Source organism: Equus quagga, chromosome 13 (genome assembly GCF_021613505.1).
Source record: "Equus quagga isolate Etosha38 chromosome 13, UCLA_HA_Equagga_1.0, whole genome shotgun sequence".
Classification (NCBI taxonomy): Eukaryota; Metazoa; Chordata; class Mammalia; order Perissodactyla; family Equidae; genus Equus; species Equus quagga.
In genome coordinates this window covers 45,851,935-45,874,211 of record NC_060279.1, presented here as the reverse complement: position 1 = coordinate 45,874,211, position 22,277 = coordinate 45,851,935, and the positions used below count along the sequence as shown (strand labels likewise).

General features: G+C 46.8%; 1 protein-coding gene across 1 annotated transcript in view; it reads left to right on the top strand.

Moving 5' to 3' along the window:
* The first annotated feature begins 18,474 nt into the window (after positions 1-18,474).
* SIAH1 (siah E3 ubiquitin protein ligase 1) overlaps positions 18,475-22,277 on the top strand; it is a 41,011-nt gene continuing 37,208 nt past the window's right edge. The window contains exon 1 of the mRNA XM_046682367.1: positions 18,475-18,501. The gene's annotated coding sequence lies outside the window, so the exon portion shown is untranslated. The remainder of the gene's footprint in view (positions 18,502-22,277) is intronic.

Below are 22,277 nucleotides of genomic sequence, written 5' to 3'. Positions count from 1 at the left end.
TCCCACATGCATTCCACTCTCCACATGGACATTATTAGCAATCTCATGGTTTTTCATGCAATTTCATGTCTTTGCACATGCTTGTTCCCCTGGGATCTGGATTTCTTTGCAGGAATCAGATCCTTTCCCCTCCCCTACTTTCTCCCAAAATTATGTCCACTTGACCCTATCTACACTTAGTAGTAGAAAAACCAAAATTTCAGGTCCTCGTCAAAGCTCCTCTACTCACTGAGCAATTGATCAGGTCCACCCAAACCTGATTTCTTAAAAAAATTAAATCAACAAATGAAGTTCAGAACTCACCAAATTGGAGGATATCATTTGACAACTCTTAGAAGGATCCAGGAAACAGTGCCATGTGGTGTGGGGAGCCTTGGTGAAGCCTTGAAGCACAGCTTAGGAAGGCAGTTCCAGCCTGACATCCACTATCTGACATCATGGCCACACAACCACTATGGTGAGAGCCCCTGTTGAGCAATGTGAGAGGCATTTCCCAAGTCAGCCACTCCTTTGGTCTAGAGCCCTCATGATTGGAAGTGTGCAGGGCTGCAAATAATAACGCTAGTTAACTAACCCTCAAAGCATCACATCTGCCACTCATCTTCTCTGACCAGCTAACTTCCTTGGCCACAAATATATTTTTGAGCTGTTTATTTCCTAACTCAACTTTGCATAAATTGTTTTCAACAAACACCTGCATCACCCCCTTCTAATGAAGCCACAATTGAAGACTGGTGGACAAGACTGGGGTCATAGATAGTTTAGTGTACTGTTTGGGGTAGCTAATTTTCTGAGCTAGGCCAGATTGCTTTGGTCATTAGGTAACAATTCGTTTCTAGTGGAAAAACTGGGTGAGTTGAGGGTTGTGCAATTGTGTCCTTGCCCCGACTACCTACCTTTTAAGCAAAGGTATTTCTGTCAGCAGAGGCTGCCATGCGCCTTGCAGAGGCAGCCATGTCTGTAGACACAGGTCTGTAATTAGCATTTAGGAGGTAGAGAGGGATGTCACAAAATTCTTGTGCCAGTGCCAAGAAGGGGCAGGACTAGAGAGAGGAGACTTCTGGCCCACCCTGTGAGCTCAAAGGGCAGAACCCACTGGATGTTTGCCTGGATGTTTGCCCACCCTTGAGCTCTGAAAGACCCCAAAGAAACCACCTCACTGACTCTTCAGCCTCCACGACACAGGATCACTGAGATGGGATGGGGCTGAGGAGAAGAACGCACTCAGCTACTCTGCAGCCTCTTTCCAGCATTACTCAATGTGCACCGTGGCCTCTGGCCTACTTCTGATTTGTTGTTGCATGTTAGGTAATTAGTATGTGGAACAGCCCAGTTGACTCATGATACTGACTGATAAGCCCTCTGTCTTTGCATTAAAGTCCAGGTTTGAGTTCACATTGGGAAGAATGGCATGTGAGGTCAATTTAGAGTATTTCAAGCCATATGGAATGTCTCTCCTGATAAGGTTCTCACAAGTTCCACCTAATAAACAGGTTTGTCTATTTATTTTTGTAAAAAAAGAAAAAAGAAGAAAAGCTCTTATTTTTGCCTTCTAGGATTATGAAACTTGTTGCCCAAACTTAAAGGATCTCAAATTCAATTTTTAAAAGTTATCAATTAAGTAAGCATTTGTGGAGATTAGATTGATAACCATAAAAGTTTCTCCAGCTGTACCATTTTAAAATTCCACGAATCTTGGAGATGCGTGTCCCTCCGACATGTTCAGAAAGCAGAGCGAAGCCAACACACAAGAAGCAGGACTTAAGAATTCACTAAAATGAAAAGACTGAATCTATCTCTTCATCAGATTGATGCTCTGAAACAGGAAGACGCGTAAAGGACTCTGTTAATCCTTGCTTCCGTAAACACTCACATCTCACAACTGTCTCTCCATAACGAGGGAAAGGGGAGCAGGTTTTCTGAGGTGGAGTCATTTCATAGAGACTCTGGCCTCCAATCTGCCCTGTTCCCTTTCTATATTTGCTTTTTCCTTCATCATGACTTTCTGCCCTCCAATGTTTCCCCATTCTTCTGTTTGTCCCCCTTGTATGACCTTCCTTCTCTATTTAGCAAGTTGACCCACACACTCACAAATGCACACCAGTAATTCATATAGTCCAAATTTCTTGGGTATTCAAACCCAATCTGACTGCAATTTACATGTCCAGAGGTAGCTCCCCTCCTGCCCGCAGGGACTCACTGCCCAGCACCCATGCCTCTGTGCCCCTCCAACATGCATGGGCCCCGAGGGCACTGTTGTTCTCTACTCCCACCTTCTCCCAGCTCTTTGGTCAGTGTTAAATGCTGCCTTGTCCCTTGAGATGTGCCCCCCCACATTGAATTCCTGCCCCTTCCCTGGCATGCCTCGCCTCTGCTTTTCTTCAAGTTATTTGTACATGAGGCACCTCCCTCCTGAGACGGTAAATTCCTTAAGGGCAGGGGATGAGGGCTTGTACATGTTTCTATTCCGCGTTGAGCGTAGTACAGGTAGGAAAACAACATTTTATTTAAATGAGTGAATTAATTTTTAAAGAACTATTTCAATTCAATTATTCATCTCCCCTCACTCCCCCACCCACACATAAAACAAAGAAACTAATCTCCTTATAAAACAGGGGAGGGGAAGGGACGAATATCCAAAATGTTTAACAGGCTCTGAAATTTTTCTTTCTTTCTTTTTATATTGGAACTTATTTTTGCCATTATAATGAATTGTATTTTATTTTTAGTATTTAAAATCTTTTAAATTATAAAGTCATACAGCTAATTGTGGAAAATTATAACCATATATGAGCATGTCATGTGGGAACAGAAGTCCCCCCACCCAGGTCGCTCCGTCAGGGTGATGGGGGAAGCTCCTGGTGCTGTCCAGTGCAGTGCAGGGGCAGTGACGTCGGCCAACACAAACAAGCCTCAACTTTTTCTTCTTTTTCTCTGAGGATGATGCAAAATTGGCGATATCTTTGTACACAGGGCTTATAAACATTGCAATGCTGATGGAATTCCCTTATATGACAGCTTCTAAATAAACGCCCTGGCAATTTTATACCCTAGAAATGGCATAGACTTCAGGCCTGCTGTAATTCTGTGCTGTCACTGGAAGCTAGAAGCATGATTGAAGTGAAGCGAACCTGTGTCACCTGAAGCCAGCTTGGTTGTGGGTGTCAAGAACTGTGAAAGGCTTGAGATTTACCCTACTTGCAAGCTAACTGGTTATCCTGTCACAGTTTCATGGATGTCAGCAGAAGACATGAGACTCCTGGGTGAGAGGCAAAGGACTCTATTACTCACAGGAGTAGCACCAGCAGAGTGTCCGCATTCTCTTGTGTCAGTTCCCCAGGCCCCAATTCCCGCAGGATGATGTGAAGAAAGCTGGGTGACCCAAGCCCTCCTAGCGAGTTGTGTTACAGGAGAGGCCCCCTGCATGTATTTGGGAGTCCACATCTTTGATAATGGGCAGTAAGCCCATTTGCTGCAGAGTGAGCATTATCTCTATCTTCCAAGGCTGTCAGCAAACCTGCTCTTTTCTCTGGAAGGAGGCACTCTCTCTATCCTCAAAGGCTGTTCACTTCACAAATATCCTTGAAAAGAGTCCAGAATAAAGGCAGTCATGCCTCTGTTCTATTTAGGAGACCATGGAAAATTGTCTCCCAAGGGCAAGGTTTGACTTGTGCTGATGCTTTGGGCTAATCAGCAAGGATCAGAATCCACAAATGGTAGAAAAATAAAATAAATTAAATATTTACTCTGTGCTCCTTGGTAGGGGAGGGTGGGGTGTCAGAAAATAAATTAATAAGCAAACTAAAAGGGCTCTTTGAAGAGTCGACAAACAAGCTGAGGTCAGACTTATTCAGCCATGTGAGATCAGGGGTAAGACAGGCAGACAAGGGCAGGACTCTGGATTTTACTCTAGGGTGGTGAGAAGCCATTGGGAGGTTGGAAGCAAGGTTCTGGGTTCCATGACAAAAACAGAACTACAGCTGCTCACAGTGACCTCCTGTCCTAGTGTCCAAGGCTTTGGATCATCCATGTGAGTAATGAGAACGTTCAGCTCAAGTCAGTTAAAAACCTAGTTTCCAATGAGTCCTCTTGGAGAAGCAAAAAGCTGTGGCCTCTGCTGAAAGCGCCCTCTACACTTGCAGAATGGGCACTTGGAAAACTTCTGTGGAACAGAATAGGTTGAACTGACGTCAAATTCTCAGCTCCTTGATTATGGGCTTTTCAAGAGCTGATCTTGTCTGGGTTATGGAGCAGGCACCGTGCCAGGGGAAGGACCCTTTGTCTCCTCAAAGGGCAGCACTGTAACCTAATAGATAAGGCTGGGTTGCTGTCTCAACCTAGCTGTGTAGCTCCTGATGAGTTACTTAACCTCTCCAGCTCTGTTCTGTCCTCTGCAAAGTGGGGATAACAATGGTGCCTATTTCATAGGGTTGTCTTGAGGGTCATGGGAGCACGTGAAGAGCTCATCACAGGGCCTGGCCTGCAACAGGGTTCAACTCATGTTTGCAGTCATGTAGAGAGGTGGAGTGGCCCAGAGAACAGGGCTGTTGGAGAATAAAGACTGTGAAATGTAACCACAAAGCGCAGACTCTGAAGGCCTCACCGGAGGGCAGGATGGCTTCCTCTGTCATTCCAGCGGGGTTGCCAGGGTGGGTCACCGGTAATAGAATGTAGTAAACAAATGGACGGTGATAGGGAGGCAGACTGGAGTAAAGAAATGGACCTGGGAGCCGGCAGACCTCAGCGTGAAGGCCGGCTACACGACTGCTGACCTGTAATGACCGCAGTTGGGCAAGTTGCATTTCCTGAACCTGATTTCCTCATTTATAAAATGGGAGAAACAATTGATAAAATGGGGAGACCTGCTAGAGTCGCGAGGATTAAGTGAGTTATCATAAAGTGGCTGACACGTGGTAGGCGTCCAGTAAACACGAACAGTCTTAGCAGAGGCTTTTCTTTGGTAAAGATCTGCCTCTGCGCACAGAATTGAAGCTGGAAAAGAGTTTCCAGGCCGATACCTTCACCCCACAGGGGAAACAGAAAGAAGGCACTGAGTGGCCTGAGCTCTCCATGGGACGGGGCTCAGGGCTCTTTCCAGCTCCCTGGCCATTGCTTTGCCCCATCTCCATGGGGCCCCTGTGACAGGGCTGAGATGGTGGGAGGATATCTGACATCCCTGGCTGGGGTGAGTTGGAGAAACCTAATCCTGCTGAGACTTTGGTCAGCTCCCCAGCAGGACCTGTGTCAGTTAGTTTAATGGCTCTTTTGTGCGGGCCAGCTAGGGAGCAGAAGGGGACAGTATTTATTTGCTTTTTCCTTTCACTACCTGGGTTTCACAGACGCGAATCCTTAAATTGACTTTGAGGCCCTCAGTGTTGGGAAATCTATGCTTGCCCATCCCCGTTGCCATAACAGGGTCCTGAAGGGTGCCAGATGCATAATGTCCTGCCTTGTTCCTTAATATTCAGAAAAAAAATACGACCACTCAGATCTTATACTCTTTCCAAGGAAAAAACAACAACACTATAGTTAACATAGTTTAAGGAATCACACAAAAAAGCTCTTTGGAAACTACTGAATGACATGCTGAACAAGATGCCTATCTGCCTGGGCTTTTGCTTTACGCCTCAGCCCTGGATGCTCGCTCATGGCCTTCAAGTCTCGCGATACTTACCAAGCTGGCAAAGAAGGTCTAGAAATCTGACGAGCACCCCGTCCCTCCCAGTACCAAGTTTCCAGTTTTGCTGGCAAGGATTCAGTTCTTCACTATATGAATATCTCACTTTCCTGGGCCAAAAACTTAGCAACTTCCATTTTCACTAAATATCCTGTGCTTTTCCACTAAATCGTACTCTACCAGGTGAGGGTGGGCCAGAGAAATTTGCATTATTAATTAAAGAAGGAAGGATTTAAATCGGGTAGAAGAACCCAGTATTTTTTTCTCTCTGTGTTTAGAAAATCATTTGGGCACATTCAGCCAGCAAGAAAGAGAGGATCAAGGAATTATCTACAAATTGGAGCCTTTTAAATTCTAGAATCTCATAAAGATATCCCTAACACAATGATGTCTGGTTTTCCATTTCTAGTCTATTTTCATACTATAACTTTCCTTCAAGGGGTCTAGAAAGTGCGAACTCAAGAGGAACAAGAGTGGACACATATTCTAAGGGAGTTGCCCAAGACAAAACAGAGCTGAAGGAAGAGTTCTTTAAAGGTATATGGGCAGGAGCTAGAGAGCTAGATGTCCTGGCACAGCGCTGGTCACCTAGATGACCTCCTAACAACCTGCTTTAATCTCAGCAACATCACAGATTAAACAGAGACATTTTGCACATCACCAATCACTCTGAAATTACCGTTAGGACTCTGGAGTTAAGTTCTATATCCTTCTAGTCTCCGTCATACCTACCTTCCTTCTTTCCTTCACTGAAAATTTTTCAATCACCTTTGCTATCTGCTGTAGGGAAACCAAACGCAGAGAAGCCACAGCCCCTGTGCAATTTAGTTATAGGGACAAAACATATACACATTTAACAGAGAACAAAAATGAGGAGATGCTGGCCAAATTGTGTCCCTAGCACCTATCTAAAGGGGAAATTCTAAAGGTCATTCACAACAAAGCTGGGAAGATTTTCCAAAGGGCACTCTTCGAATTGGCTCTTGAAAGAAGTGAGAAACAGATGGGCAAAGAGGTGGCCTTCCTGGTAGGGAAGGCAGCAAGGTGTAAGGGAAAGAATAATCAGCTGAGAGTCGGGAGAACGTGGAGGCATCCAGGCTGTCTTCAGGTTGGATCTGCGTTCGGGGGGGTGGTGCAGTGGCCCAGGGTCTTCAAAGCCATTTTCGGATGGTAATCATCTATGACAACTTTATGATTCTGTGAAGGGCCAGACATAGAGAGATGTCAGGCTTCTGTTCCCAATGTGTGCTACATCCTTCTGTAGCCCAATGGGATTGTGTCCTTCCCAGCATGTTTGCATGGACCCTTCCCTCTGCCTGGAACTCATTTCCTCTAGATCAGCTCTATTCAATAGAACTTTCTGGGAGGATGGAAATGTTCTGTTGACCCTCGTTGTCCAATATAGCAGCCACTAGCAAAATGTGAGTATTGCATATTTGAAATGCGGCTAGTGTGACTGAGGAATAAGTTTTTTATTTTACTTAATTTTAATTTAAATAGCCACATGTGGCCCCCATATTGGACAGCAGGGCCCTCGATTTCCTCGTGGCTGGCTGCTCCTTTGCAATGTTCAGATCTCAGCTCTCAATCACTTTCTTAGAGAAGCTATTTGTTAGGATTGCCACCTTTGGTAGGCGGAAGAATGGCCTCCCGAAGATGTCCACATCTTAATCCCCAGGACCTGTGAGTATGTTACATTACATGGCAAAGGAGGATTAAGGTTGCAGATGAAATAAAGTGGCTAATTAGCTGATCATGAAATGAGAAGGTCATCCTGCATTTTCTGGGTGGGCCCAATTTAAGCATATGAGTCCTTAAAAGTAGAAGTGGGCAGAGAAGCAGTATGGGCTGGAGAAATGAGATGGATGAAAAGGAGGAAAGATTGGAAGTGTGAGAGGGAATCAACCCACCACTGCTGGCGTTAGAGATGGAGGAAGGGTGCCACAAAACAAAGGATGTGGGTGGCCTCCAGAAGGTAGGAACAGCCCTCACCTGACAGCCAGAGAGAAAATGGGGATCTCAGTCCTACAACTGCCAGGAACTGAATTCTGCCAACAACCTGAATGAGCGAGGAAACAGATTCTCCCCTGGAGCCTGCAGAAAGGAGCGTAGCCTGCTCACACCCTGACCTCAGTCCTTCGAGAGCCCCCAGATTTCTGACATACAGATTGTGAGGCAGGGAGTTTGTTTTAAGCCACTCAGTTTGTGGTAATTTCAGTAGTGATAGGAAACTGATCAACGACCTGCAACAGACCCGCTCTGACCTTCCTCTGGTGTGAGGAGTCTGAGAAGCCAGGGAGAGGTGCCCACCCGGAGCCCCTCTTCTGGACCACATTTCAGCTACCAGGACCTTGGAATCCCTGTTCAGTGGCCCCAGGGGCTGCTTCTGAGGCCATGTGCACCCCTCCCTCATCGTGCACTCCAGAGAGTGGATGGAGAGTCAAGAACAGCCACTCAGGCATAGGTTTGGGGGGGGGTGAGGCCAGAACTGGACACTGGGCTACACAGTCCACATAGGTACACGTGAGGCCCCTTGAGGCGTGATAGACCAGGGTGGGCGCCAGGGGTGGGGGAGGTGGCAGAGAGAAGAAAGTCAGGAGAAGGGCTAAGGGTCGAGCTGGCCCTCTCTGTGCTGCCATGATCCCGTGTGGGACTCTGGGAACTCTGCAGATTTTAAATTCAAACCTGGCATTCCAGGTCTTTGTGAAGGTTTATCTGTCCACATAGGAGAACAAAACATATTTTCATCAATAGTCTGTTAGTCTGACTTACATTTTTTAACTCCACAGACATATGTCCAGGGCCCCCTTGGTGCTCTTAGTCTGGCCCCTGCAATGACAGAGGCAGGCCCGTTGCTCACTCCCTACAGTCACACTCCTCCATCCAGTCCATCTCCCTGTCATCTTGTTTTATTTTCTCCAGAACACCTAATGCTGTCCGAAATTACTTATTTTGCATCACGCTTGTATCATCACTGCCTTTCTCCGTTAAAATATTAACTCCAGAGAACAGGTCTGTCTTGCTCGCCGGCGCCTGGATGAGCGGGTGGGCAGGTGCGTCGAGGAGGAAGGGCCTTGCAGCTGGGCAGAGGCGTTTCACTTTGCATGGAGAATTTGGAAAGATGGGTCTTTGTGTAAGCTTTGCCACCAACACTTCCACACTTCCAACAATTGGAATAGGAGTCCCTGAGATCCCTTTAGGTTTTAAATTTCTAGGATATGCTAGGAAAGGGGGAAACCCTAGTGGTCCCTGGTCAGGAGGCTCCTATTGCTGACTTTGCTGGTTATCTATTGATATATATAAAATTACTACAAACTCAGCAGCTTAAAACAACAGACACAGATTATTACACACTTTCTGTGTATCAGGAATCTGGGAGTGACTCAGCTGGGTGCTTCTGATCCCATGTCTCTTATGAGGCTGCAGTCAAGCTGTTGGCTAGAGCTGCCATCATCTAAAGGCTTGACTGGGGCTGGAGGATCCACTTCCGAGAAAACTCGCTCACACGACCGTTGGCTGGAAGCCTCAATTCCTTGCTGGCTGTTGGTAACAGGACTGGGCTGCTTACTACACGGACTTCTCCACAGTGTTCTCATGACAAAGTGGATGCATCCTTTAGAGTGAATGATCCAAAAGAGAGAGAACAAGAAGGAAGACAAAATGCCTTCTTACTCTGACCTGTCTTGGACAGGACGCACCATCACTTTTGTCTTACTTTTTCTTTTTTGCTGAGGAAGATCTGCCCTGAGCTAACATCCATTGCCAGTCTTCCTCTTTTTTTCCTTTTATATGAGCCACCACCACAGCATGGCCACTAACAGATGAGTGGTGTAGGTCCACGCCCATGAACTGGACCCAGGCTGCCTAAGCAGAGCACACCAAACTTAACCCCTAGGCCACCAGGGCAGCCCCATTTTGTATTATTTTATTTGTTAGAAATGAGTCACCAAGTCCAACCCACACTGAAGGTTTAGGGGATTAAGCTCCACTTTTTTTTTTTTTAAGACTTGCACCTGAGCTGACATCTGTTGCCAATTTTTTCTTCTTCTTCTTCTTCTTCTTCTCCTCCCCCTCCTCCTCCTCCTCCTCCTCCTCCTCCTCCTCCTCCTTCTTCTTCTCCTTCTCCCCAAAGTCTCCCAGTACATAGTTGTATATTCTAGTTGTACGTCCTTCTGGCTGTGCTATGTGGGACGCTGCCTTAGCATGGCCTGATGAGCAGTGCCATGTCCGTGCCCGGGATCCAAATCAGCAAAACCCTGGGCTGCCAAAGCGGAGAGCGTGAACTTCACCACTTGGCCACGGGGCCGGCCCCTAAGCTCCACTTTTTAAAAGAAGGTATATTTGTGGATATATTTTTAAACCATCGCACTGACCAAGACAGGTGTCACTTCCTTGCAAGGGCTAATCTCTCTTCCCGCTCTTTTTACCGGCACACTTCCTTCTCTTGGGTCTTCGAGTCTTTCACCATTTTCTCTCTACCTTGTTTCTCCTATTTTCTCTGGCCACCAAAGCACACAGATCTTCAGCCTTCTTAAAAGTCCTCTTACTCATGGTTGTTACCCATCTTGGTCTGGCTCCCCACTAGTACCCCCTCCTCCCATCTGCTCTCTTTATGTCACTCCTCTTCCTCCATCCTCTCTCTGAACATAGACATCCCCCAGTGCCCTTTGTTTCTCTGTATGCTCTTCCCCTTGTAAAGCTCATTGGCGTCCATGATTTTAACCATCCCCTCTAGGTAGAGGATACCCCAAAGCAGACTATTCTCTCAAGTTCCATTCCCACATTTCATCCTGTCCTCTGCACCTCTCCATCTGGATACCTCTGAGGCCACTCAGCCTACCATGTCCACATTTAGTTCCTCTGTCCCCGCCTGCTCGTCACCCCCCAACCACTGAGATTCAGAACCTTGGGAACTCTGGCCCTTCCCTCTCCTCCACCTCATACCTCTCTTTTGCCACTAAGCCCTTTGGATTTTTCCATCACCACAGTCTCACTAATCTACTATGAGAGCCTATAGATTGATCTCTCTGTCCTCAGGGTACCTGGTCCAGTCCTTCCTGCTCAGCATGCCCAGACTGATGCTAGCACAGCAGGGCTCTGAGTATGTTACTCTCCCTGTGCAAAAACTTTCAAGGACCCCTCCTGGTTACAGACTTAGGGGTGAACTTTTCAGCCTGGCGTCCCAGGTCTCACAGTAAGAGAGATTATGGTGCTTTAATGTTTAACCTGCAATAGGCTTGAACTCCCAAGACCTGAGATGAAATCCTGGATGTGTCACTTACTACTGATGTGACCCTGGGCAAGTTGCTTCACCTCTCTGAGCCTGTGTTTTCTCATCTCCAAAAGGGGAATAGCAGCATTTCTAATCAAGTGTTTTGAGGATGAAATGAGATAATGTATATAAACAACTTATCCTTGCTCACGTGAAACCATGAGCTACATTGTAGCTGCTATCATTATCATCCCATATAAAGGTGCTTGGCGAAAAGTGCCCACCACAAAGCAGGTGCTCAACAAATCAGTGCTTTCCTAAGGTGTTACTTGAATGTGTACCTCTGGTGTTACTTTTATTTTTAAATTATTTGTCCCCCTTGCTTTTCTTTTATGAAGGCATGATTTCCAAATGCATATGTTAATACATTTACTTTATGTCAGAGGTTGGCACACTTTGCTGTAAAGGGCAAGATAGTAAATATTTTAGGCTAGGCGGGCGAAGCATGTCGCAACTATTCAACTCTTCCATTATAGCATAACTGTAGCCATAGACCATATGTAAATGAATGAGTAAGGCTGTATCCCATAAGACTTTATTAATGGACACTAAAATTTGGATTTCATATAATTTTCATGTCATGAAATATTATTATTCTTTTGATTTTTCCCATCCATTTTAAAATGTAAAAACTAGTCTTGGCCGGTGGGCCATACGAAAACAGATGGTGAGCTAGATTTGGTCTGTAGGTCCATTTGCTGACCTCTGATACAGAGTGTTCATTAAATTTAAGCACAAAACAGTGAATTGATTAAATAATAATATGAAGTAAAGAAGAGTACAGATGACATGTGGATCTGGAGAATATTCTGACAGCAGTGCAAGAATGATCTAAGTTGGGGCAACACATCAATAGATATTTATTGCCCATAAGGCTCTAGAATCTGATTCAACCTGGCTGTCCGGCTGTATCTCCTCCAGGGCCCAGCCACTGGGCTTCTGTTTCCCCACGTATATTCTGCATGTTCCCCAGGCCCTTGGTCTAGAATACCCCCCTGAGTTATTTTTACTCACAATACTTCTGACACCAAATGTATGGGATTTTTCCACACCAACAACCAGTTCAACTCTCCAGATGCAAACTGGGTGCCCTACAATTCAATTCAGTTCTGGCACTAACTACCTGGAGCCAGCAGCAGGCTCCATAGGCGTAAGGCCCAGCCTCACAAGAATGCCCTCACCTCAGATGCCACTTGTAAGCATTGGGTGCCCAAGGTGCCCAGGCTTCTGTCCGACTTGGCTGCAAAGCTAGGGGTTCCCACAACCCATTCCTTTCAGGGTTCCTAATTTGCTAGTGTGGCTCACAGAACTTAGGAAAGTGTTTTACTTGCCATCACCAGGTTATTATACAGGATATTATGAAAGACACAAAAGAGCAGCTAGATGGAGAGGTACGTAGGGTAAAGAACAGAAAGGGAAGGGTCTGGAATACAGGAACTCCTGTCAGGGACAAAGACTAAATATGTAATTCTTATTATATCAAGATATTCCCCCTTCCTATTATGCTCTTTAAAACCGTACCCTTTAGGGCCAGCCCCCAGTGGCCAATAGTTCAGTTTGGTGCGCTCCGCTCTGGTGGCCCAAGTTCGGTTCCCGGGCGCAGACCTACATCCCTTCTCTGTCAGTGGCCATGCTGTAGTGGCAGCTCATGTACAAAAATAGCAAGATTGGCAGCGTATGTTAGCTCAGGGTGAATCTCTCTCAGCAAAGAAAAAAAATCATATCTTTTAAGGGCCACATCAAGTACCACCTCTGTTAAAAGCTCTCCAACAATTCCTCCCTGCCCTCTACAAACGGTCTTTCCCTCCTCTGTCTCTTCTCTACAAACCCTCTTCTCTCAATAAGAGCTTCTTGGCACCTCCATTATTGTAGTTGTATTATAGTTATTTGGCTATTTATCTTCCTTAAAACCAAGGTTCCTGAAGTTTGGGACCTTATCTAGCTAGGATCCTGCAGTGCCTGGCACACAGCAGGCACTCAGAAAGCATGTCTTGAATTTTGTTTCCTTGAATTGAAAATGGGATTTGACATTATCCTGGCCACTGTGTAACTGACATGACAGAGTGAAGAGATTAGCTGGTCAAAGTTAGAGTGAATAGAGTGGGTCTGGTGGGAGGCTGAGGAGGAAAAGCTCACCCTCGTGGGTCACGACTGGCAGAGAGTCCGGTTTGGTCTGCGAGGTTGCATGGCTGGTCTCTTACTGAAACCTTTGGCAGGAAGTGGATCTGAATAGAGGGAAAAGTAGGCTTTCTCGACTTCCCATGCATCTGAGAGGCTGAGCAGAGAGCGCAGTGAAATCCAACTGCTGATTCTCTCCGGGCCTCAGGAGAGCCGAGGTCTGAGAAGACCTCAGGACACTCATTGTGCCCCAGTTCCACCGAGTGAATCAGGCTCTGATGCAATTGGCATTAGGCCTTAATCACGAGCCCCATCTCGCAGGTCCAGTACAGACGAGCTTTGTCATTTCTCTGAGGGAATCGCTGCCACTTCTCTTCCAGGCTCAAAGCAGCCCCCTCTGCCCCTTCTAGCCCTGATGAGACAGCAATTCAAACCGCTCCAATTACCAGGTTTCACTAGGTAAGGAGGACCGATTAAGCAACGGTGGCCCAAATAACTTCACTAGTACAGACACTTTTTCAAAGCCAGCGGAAGTCCTGCCAAATTAAAGGATGTCAGGATGAGATGCTATGAATATCAGTTTCCTTCTCTCTGGCAGTGGACAGGATTAATTAAATGCTTGTGAAGTGCTTTGAAAATTTAAGCTGTTAAGAATTATTGTTCTGTGTAATAGGGAAAAAATAGAATTCTTGGCTCATTAAAGCTGTAATGTTGTAAGCCGGAATACTTTTTTTAGGATATCTTTGAGAGCTACATTTTTATTAAAAGGAAGAAAGAACGAAAAAGAAAAGAAATGTGGCTATGAATAGACATATACACATGCTTGAAAGGCAGCTGGGTTAATCAATGTTTCTGTTGATTAAGACATGAACTGTGAGAAGCCCTTTCTTATTGACTACCAAAGAGACAGTTACGAAGACTCAATTGTTCCAATATGCAGGGGCAGTTCCACTAAAATGCGAACAGATGGGCATTTGCTTTCGTTCCATAGGATTGAGGAGCTGAGAGGCTGTGAGAGAGCAGGCGCGTAAACGTGGACTTCAAGGAGCTCTGTGGCCTCTTCCTCCTGATGCAACTGAACGAGGCTGACATCTTTCTGCTTTCACTTTGTTGGCAGATTTGCCCAGGGACGTTTTTGCTTTGTTTCCATCCTCAGTGGACTCTCACTTCTCTTTCAATCTACATTGATGGGCGACATACGCCTCCTTTGGTGTCATACTAGTTTCCTATGGCTGCTGTAACAAATTACTGGAAACTTAATGTCTTAAAGCCACACAAATGTATTCTCTTACAGTTTTGGAGCTCAGAAGTCTGAAGTCAGTCTCACTAGGCTAATGGCAGGGTGTCAGCAGGGCTGGTTCCTTCCGTCGGTTCCAGGGCAGAGTCCGTTTGCTTGCCTTTCAACTTTCTGGAGGCCGCCACATCCCCTGGATCACGGCTCTTCCCTGGCATCACCCCCACCTCTGCTTTGTCCTTGCATCTCCTCCCTGACTCTCCTGCTCCCTCTTTCCCTTATAAAGACCCTGTGATTACACTGGACTCACTGGGAGAACCCAGGATACTCTCACCTCAAGATCCTTAACTCAGTCACATCTGCAGTCCCTTTGGCCACATGAGGTTACACATTCACAGGTTCTGAAGATTAGGGTGTGGATGTCTTGGGGGCCATTATACTGTCTATCACAGTTTCAATCTCTAAACCCCTCTCTATCTTTTTCATTTAGAACAAGCCAGGCCGTTCTAAATGTTTAACATGGATTAACTCATTTAAACTTCACAATCAGCCTAGAAGAGAGGTCTGCTATTATAAATGAGGAATCTGAGGCAAAAAGGTTAAACTACTTGCCTGGGGTCACTAATTTAGTACCCAAGCCTGGAACTCACAGACTTTGTCTTTAAAGACTTAAAGATTGTCTAAAAGCAACACAATTATATGTAATTAAAAATAATTCAAATGAAAATCAGTCCCCTCTCTTCCACCCCATCTTCATCTGGATCCCCCCCCCAGAAGCCCTTTGCAACTTTAGTGCTCCTGGCAGTCACCACTATACCCTACATGTTATACATACACCGTAATTTTTTAATTAACATAGATACGTGTAGGTAGTTGTCCAGGTAATATAACATATTTTAATTAATTCTTCTAAAATTATTAAAATGAAAATCCTGAATTTTGAAATTCTCCTAAAAGACTTGAGGGCTCTGGAGAAGAATTCATGGGTAAACCTTTACAGATCAGTGTCCACACAGGCCCACAGCAAAGAGCGAAGGCTGTGGAGTCAGGCAGATCCAGATGCTAACTTTCATTCCATCACTTATTAGTATGGGCCCTTGGAAAAGTTACTTGTCCTCTTTGAGTTTCCTAATCCGTAAAATGCTCCCTTCGAGCATATTGTTAGTTTTAAATTAAATAACTTGTGAACTCAAGCACATGTCAGGAGTTCAATAACTGCTAGTTCTTCCAAGAGAGAAGGAACAAATATCTGCCAACAATGAATGAAAACATGTAAAAGAAAAACCATAAACAGATTCCATAGACAGCCAGAGTTTCAAGGACATGGGCTTTGTCTAGTATTTCCTCATTTGCTCGGCAAAAATTTTGGGGGCTCTCTATGTGCCAGGCACTGTGTTGGGCTGGGACACAGTGGTGACTGTGTCATGCCCCTGCCTTCAAAGGGCTTAGAGTACTCCTTCGTGCATAATAGTATCTCAATGTCTAATCTTTTAAAAGGCTAAACTCTTTTTTTTTTTAAAGGTTGATACCTGAGCTAACAACTGTTGCCAATATTCTTTTCTTTTTAAATTCTTCTCCCCAGTACATAGTTGTATATTCTACCTATAGGTCCCTATGGTTGTGCTATGTGGGACGCCGCCTCAGCATGGCTTGATGAGGGGTGACATGTCCGCACCTAGGATCTGAACAAGCGAAACCCTGGGCTGCTGAAGTGGAGTGCCTGAACTTAATCACTCGGCCACGGGCCGGCCGCATTAAAAGGCTAAATTTTGATGACTATAAAGAAAAGATCTGGATCCATGGAAATGAGTATGTGTGTGTTGGGGGCCAGAGATTGTATCAAAAGCAATAGGCAGATACTAACTGTGTTTCAGTTGACTTAGACTGACATTTGGAAAGTAATTGTTAATATTACCTACCCCCAGAGACTGTTAGGTGCATAAAAACCTAAATGATTTTATAGCTTCTTGCAAAATTCAGTGCCTAACATATAACCTTTTTCCTGAAGAAATAGATTAAGTTCAAGGGAAAACAGTTGTGTTAATGCATTTTCTGATCATTCGGCTTTCAGGAACTTTCTGCAGTTAATCCCAGTTGCATTTTTGGATGCTCATGCTGATCTCCAATTTCTTCTCCACGATGTTTGGCAGAATTTGTTTTGGATGGTGTTTAATACGTTCACCAACCCCAGACAGGGAATGACCAGCAACAGGTGTGTCTGATAAAGAAAACATTGTTTCTGCTCTGCTTCAGACATGTTTGACATGTTTGGGACCTGCTTTCTTTTGCAAAGCTGATAGGAATCTATTTCAGAGGGAGGCGTGCCTCCCAGTTTCAGCCCAAGTAAGGCTCTTGGTTTGGTCAGCAGCAGAGCTAAGCTTGGAAGGGAATGCTAATATGTCTTCAGAGCTATCTACCTAAGCTAAATGATAAATGGGTGTTAACGGTCTAACATAAGAGGAGATAGCAGTAGTTTCCTGGACAAAGGATATCTAAGATTGCCTGGAAACAAACACAGCCCATCAGTGACCCAGGAGTGATGGGCTTGGTCTTGTGAACTGGTCTGTTGTAAAACAATTAGACACTTGGAAATCATCTGTACTGTCTTAACTGGTTTTGCCAACTTTGAGAGCACTATCTCGGATTGTGTATAATCCATGCAAAGGACAATTTACTTTGACTATATAGAGGACATGCAGTGTGCCTGGAACGGCACTAACACAGTCTAGCAGAGGCTTAATTGAAGAGAAATTTGAGAAATGGGCCTTCCAAAAATTCAGGGATTGCAGAGACCCATACGTAAAGCTACTAATTAGAGCAGCAGCAGGACAAGGACTTAACAAAGGCAGGATTCGTGCTTTGGGAAAAGGGCTCTGGCGGCTGGGAGGAAGGGGGCCCATGCTAAGTGAAGCTAAAGCTTTGAGCTTTGGGAACATTTGGAAAGTTACTACAGCATTGTGTGGTTGTATTGGTGGGATGCTATGGTGTTTAGAATGTTACATACCTGAGATACATATATTATATATATATATACTATATATATATATACATAGATAATATGAATTCATGTTTCTTAAATTAAGTACACTCATGTGCCCAAAGATCTGGCTAGATAGGTGTGTCTGAGTGCTCTTAATTTATGGAACAGTTTAAAAATAGTCATATAAGAGAATGTGGGAGAGAAGAGGAATGCATGTGTATGCGTGTATTTTTAGGGAATTCCCATGTGAAAGAAATAACGATATCTAATTTTGAACATGGTTCAATTGCTAAAAATCATGGACCAGTTTAGGATGTCAAAACACTTGCTACTTATTCCACTTGCCCCTACTTCATCTCCTGGTAAAATCTCACCAGTCATCATGGAAAGAATAGTTGTTTTTGAGAAGATACCAATGAGTTTTGGTATCTGACTTATATTAATTATCAACTGACTATGAATTCATGTAAGATCCCCAAATATAGATTCTATCATCAGTGCCTGCTTTATTCATAAGTAGGAATGAGAGAAGTAAAGTCCCTCACTATCCCTGGAGCATTTACCCTGGGTCCAGCTACAGGACTAGGACTTTATGTTCCATTGGAGTAGATGGAATTACCATTTGATGTGATTTGAAGGGATCAGGAAGCCTCCCTACCCTGAAATATTTTCCCCAGTGGCCTGAAAATATTTGGCACCTATCCTGAGATGCCATCATGTAGAGCACTATTTGGGTTGGCTTCACAGTTGACAAAATGCTTTCCTATAGATCAACTGTCATGGAAGCAGAGTTGCCTCCTTGTTCAGAAGAGGATGTCTCGTTACTTCACAGTGGGGCTATTTTCTTTCAAATGTTTAAAATTTATAGTAGTGTTGCTCGTGTCCCACCCACACCTACCAGCCATTGCTACCTTCAGTAGGAATGAACCAAATCAGATTGAGCCCCTCCTAAATCTAATTAAGATTGGTGGAGATGAAATTAATCTAGTGAGATTAGTTTTGTATAAAAAGGAAGCTGAGAAGGAAGGAGAAGTAATTCTGACTCCTCTGGAGGAGAGCAGGCACAAACCAAGCCAAGAAAAGCAAGTGCAAGAATTCCAGAGGCAGAAGTTGTTTCTGAGTGGCTGACGCAAAACACTTGGAGCCCAGTGAGCAGCGTCTCCAGGGAACACTCTGTCCCGGGCACCCCTGCGGCTTAAAAGACGGCACCAATTGATAAGGTAACTCCCCGACTGTCAGCAGTGGGTCAAATGAGGTAGTCGTTTTCAGATGGACAAAATGCTTTTGGATAGAAGGGAGGGGAATGTGAGGCGGCCAAAACTTGATTTTGGCAAAGCAAGGTGTTTGGAACTTTGATTGCCACATTGGCAAGTTCTTTTCAATGTCCATTACACCGTTTGCAGAGGGGCCAAGAGATTCTGGGGAGCAGGCAACATCTCACCCCAATGCCACTCCTCCCCTTTAGGGCCAGAAAGTGACACATGTATCCATTACAACCCAGTACAAAGCCACATGGCTATTCCCGGCACATGGCCTGTGAAAATGGAGAATTTACCTCCAAACCGAAGTGAAACCGAGTTCTATTGACCTTCCCATACGCAGAGGAGTTATAACTTCCCCCCAAAAAATGTGAGAGGAAAGTTGTAGTTTAAATAGTATAATTAGGAATACTGTAAAATCATATTTTGCAAATGTAAACTTTATCATATGCTGGGCATTTACACATACAAACCGACATGGGATTGCATAAACAAAACAACATATGCTGTAATTTATGGGCACTTCAAAGGCTTTTCAACGGTAATTTTGGTGACACTTTTTTTTCCTTCATGGGCGGAGTTTAGAACTGACCCTGGTGGGATGAGCCGCCGCTATATGTCACGTTTACCTGCAGGTTTGTATGTACCATGTGTTTGCATGTCTGCTTTTTTTATTTAGTTTGTTGAGATCTTATATCTTAAAAATATGTTCTGTACTTCATCTTGTAATGTTTAGTTTTGCCTTAATTGAACTGAAATTGACAAATATCAAAATGGCTACTCCACAAAGAACCCTTCTTGGGGTGAGCTGGGTGGTGTGGTGGTTAAGTTTGCACTCTCCAGTTTGATGGCCCAGGGTTCGCAGGTTTTGATCCTGGGCGTGGACCCACACCCCTCATCAGGCCATGCTGTGGTGGCATCCCACATACAAAATAGAGGAAGATTGACACAGATGTTAGCTCAGGGACAATCTTCCTCACCAAAAAAAAAAAAGAACCCTTCTTGGTTTTCCTCATTATTTCACCTACGAGGCCCGTTTTCTCTGTGACTGCATGGAACACACCCCACCTTCTGCCCCCACCACCTGGGGAAGTGGGGAGAGTGCCCTGCAACCTCCTTCTGGAGTCCTGGGCCCCTCTTTCCGGCTGCTTTCCACTTCCTGCAGTTGCCCCAGGTACTTCACACCCAATGCCTCCAAAACAAGAATTTATCTTTCCTCCTCAGCTGCTCCCCCTCCATCACCATTTGCCAAGCTAGGAATCTCTGAATAGATCTTAGAGCAGAGCAACAAAGATGGGCCTGGGTTTGAACCCTGGCTCTGCCACTTAGCAACTATGTGACCTTAGGCAAGTTATTTGACCTCTCTCTGCCTCAGTTGCCTTATATATTCAAGTGGGGATAATAACGGTATCACTTCATGGAGTTTTTGTGGTGACTAACGAGGTATTGCATGAGCCTGAGACAGAGTAGCTGCTTTAAAAATGGCAGCTAATACTATTTCTACTATATCTTTGTCATTATCGCCAGCCTCACCTCTTGCTCTCCTCCCTACCCTCACTGAATCCAGTTGAATCCACTCCAGATCCAACTGTCTCTCCAAGTCTCTCCAAGACCCTCCACAACACGTCCTTTGCCACCTCTTTGGTTCAGGCCTTCATTTCTCGCCTAGATGGACGTGTTCCCCTGGTCGGCCTTTGCTCACTTTGGCCAATCCCCTCAGCCAAGCCCAACCTCCCTGTCACATTCAGGCTTGGACACAACCGCTCCTTTTTGTGGTGGTCCCTTCACAAACGTAACCTTGCAGCCTTTCCATCGTCCTCGGACAGCCCCTATGCCCAGCTCCAACTTTAGTCCTCAGCGAGTCCTTCCCCGGTCCACCAGCCTGAGAAGTATGTTCATTACGTACTGTGGTGACTTGGCCCACAAAGCCCAGCACTCTCTGAACCCCACCAAGTCTTCAGCATCATGTCTACGCCACATCCCCGAGCCTTGTGCCCTCCCATCCCTTTCCCCTTTTCCCCAAGGGGAAAGCCCCACGGTGGAGATTTTTTCCCTTCCTGGAACTGGGCAGGCTTCTTACCACGCAAGGCTTTCCTCTGCCATGCTTTTCTCCTTAATCAAGTCCTCCACTTTCCACTGCCCCCAGCCTGGTCAGTTCCTTCTAATCCTCTGGTTCTTTCCTCAGTCACCGGTCCTATTATACACCTAGCCTGCTTTACACTTTTTTAGCATCAGGCACATTTTTTTTTTTTTCCTTTTCTAACATTTTCCCCGGTGATACATATATTTGTGAGGCTGATCAATGTCTGTGTCCCCCACTACACTGTATAAACCCCACAAGTGCGGGACTACTGGCTCTCTATTCCCGGAACCGAGCACGGTGCCCGGCATTGGTCAAACGAACGAATGAAGGAAGAAGGAGCGAATGCGTATCTCCCTCACGAGGGAAGCTCCACGCCGGAGGGAGCGCAGCGTGCGACAGTTAGGAGACGTTAGACTCCCTCTGGAACGCCTATTGTTGAAGAAGCAGCTGCCCGCACCATCCACAGCTGCGTACGCAGACACGGCTCACCCAGGGCTCTCACCGACACTCGGGCTTCGGGGACCCGCACCCCAGCAGCGGAGCTGGCGGCTGAGGACGCGCGGCTTTTCCTCCCAGCCCCGGGGAACGCTGGACGTGCTAACGGGCCCGGGCGGAGCGCCCGCCGAGCCAGGGCCGCGCCCGCAGCCCGCACCCCGCAGCCGAGGCGCGCGGGGACCGTCGGTGCGGGGCGCAGCGCGAGCGGGAAGCCCCCCAACACCTCTCGTTCCCCGGACGGTTTCCAAAACTTGGTGTAGAAAGTATCCGTGTTTTTTCACATAGAACACTATTTTCCGGGAGGGTCTTACATGGAAATCCAATCAGTTTGTGAATGTCTCAGACACTGGCGTTTGTTCAGACAGACACACTGCACCCATCAAAGAATTGTGACGCTTTCCTTTCATTTTTTATTTAACGAAAAGGAAACGCAGTCCCACTCAGCTTCCAGACGAGGACGACGCCCGGGAGGGGCGCCGCCCGCTTCTCAGCTCCAAGGAGCCCGGGCGCCCGGCCTGCTCCCGCCGAGCGGCGGCCAGACCTTCCCCTGCAGGGCGGGCGGCCAGCGAGCGGGTGTCTTTCTCCGCGGGGACGCGGAGCCGGGAAGAGCCGGTGGAGGCGCTGTGCTAGCCAGCACACAAAGCCGGAGGGGCTTTCCACGGGGGACGCGGCGACTCCTGACGCAGGGGCCGGCGCCCGCTGGTGCCCGCGAGCGGACGGCTGCCGCAAGGAGCGCGTCGCGCCGGGGTGTGCGCAGCACGAGGGGTTCGGTCGCGGCCACGGCAGCGAGCAGCCGGCACGTCGACCGCCGCCCTCAGCGACCCGCATCGCGACGCCTGCGCGGGCCGCCGCCGGCCGCGCTCGCCTCTGCGCCTGCGCGCCCTCGGGAAGCTCCGCCCACCCCCGGGCGCCGGCGCGCGGGGCCGCGCCTCCTCATGGCGGCCGCCGCAGTGTGTGGTATTTAGCGGGAGCGCGCGGCGGGCGCGAGGACGCGCGAAGCGGCGGCGGCGGCGGCGGCCAGGGGGGAGCCGGAGCGGCCGTTGCGGGGCGCGCTCTCGAGCGGCGGCGGCGGCCGGGTGTCCCGTCGGTGTCTGCCCGGGGAAGAGGCGGGGCGCGGCCCGCGGCGGCGGGGGTTGGCGGCGGCGCCGCAGCGCGTGTG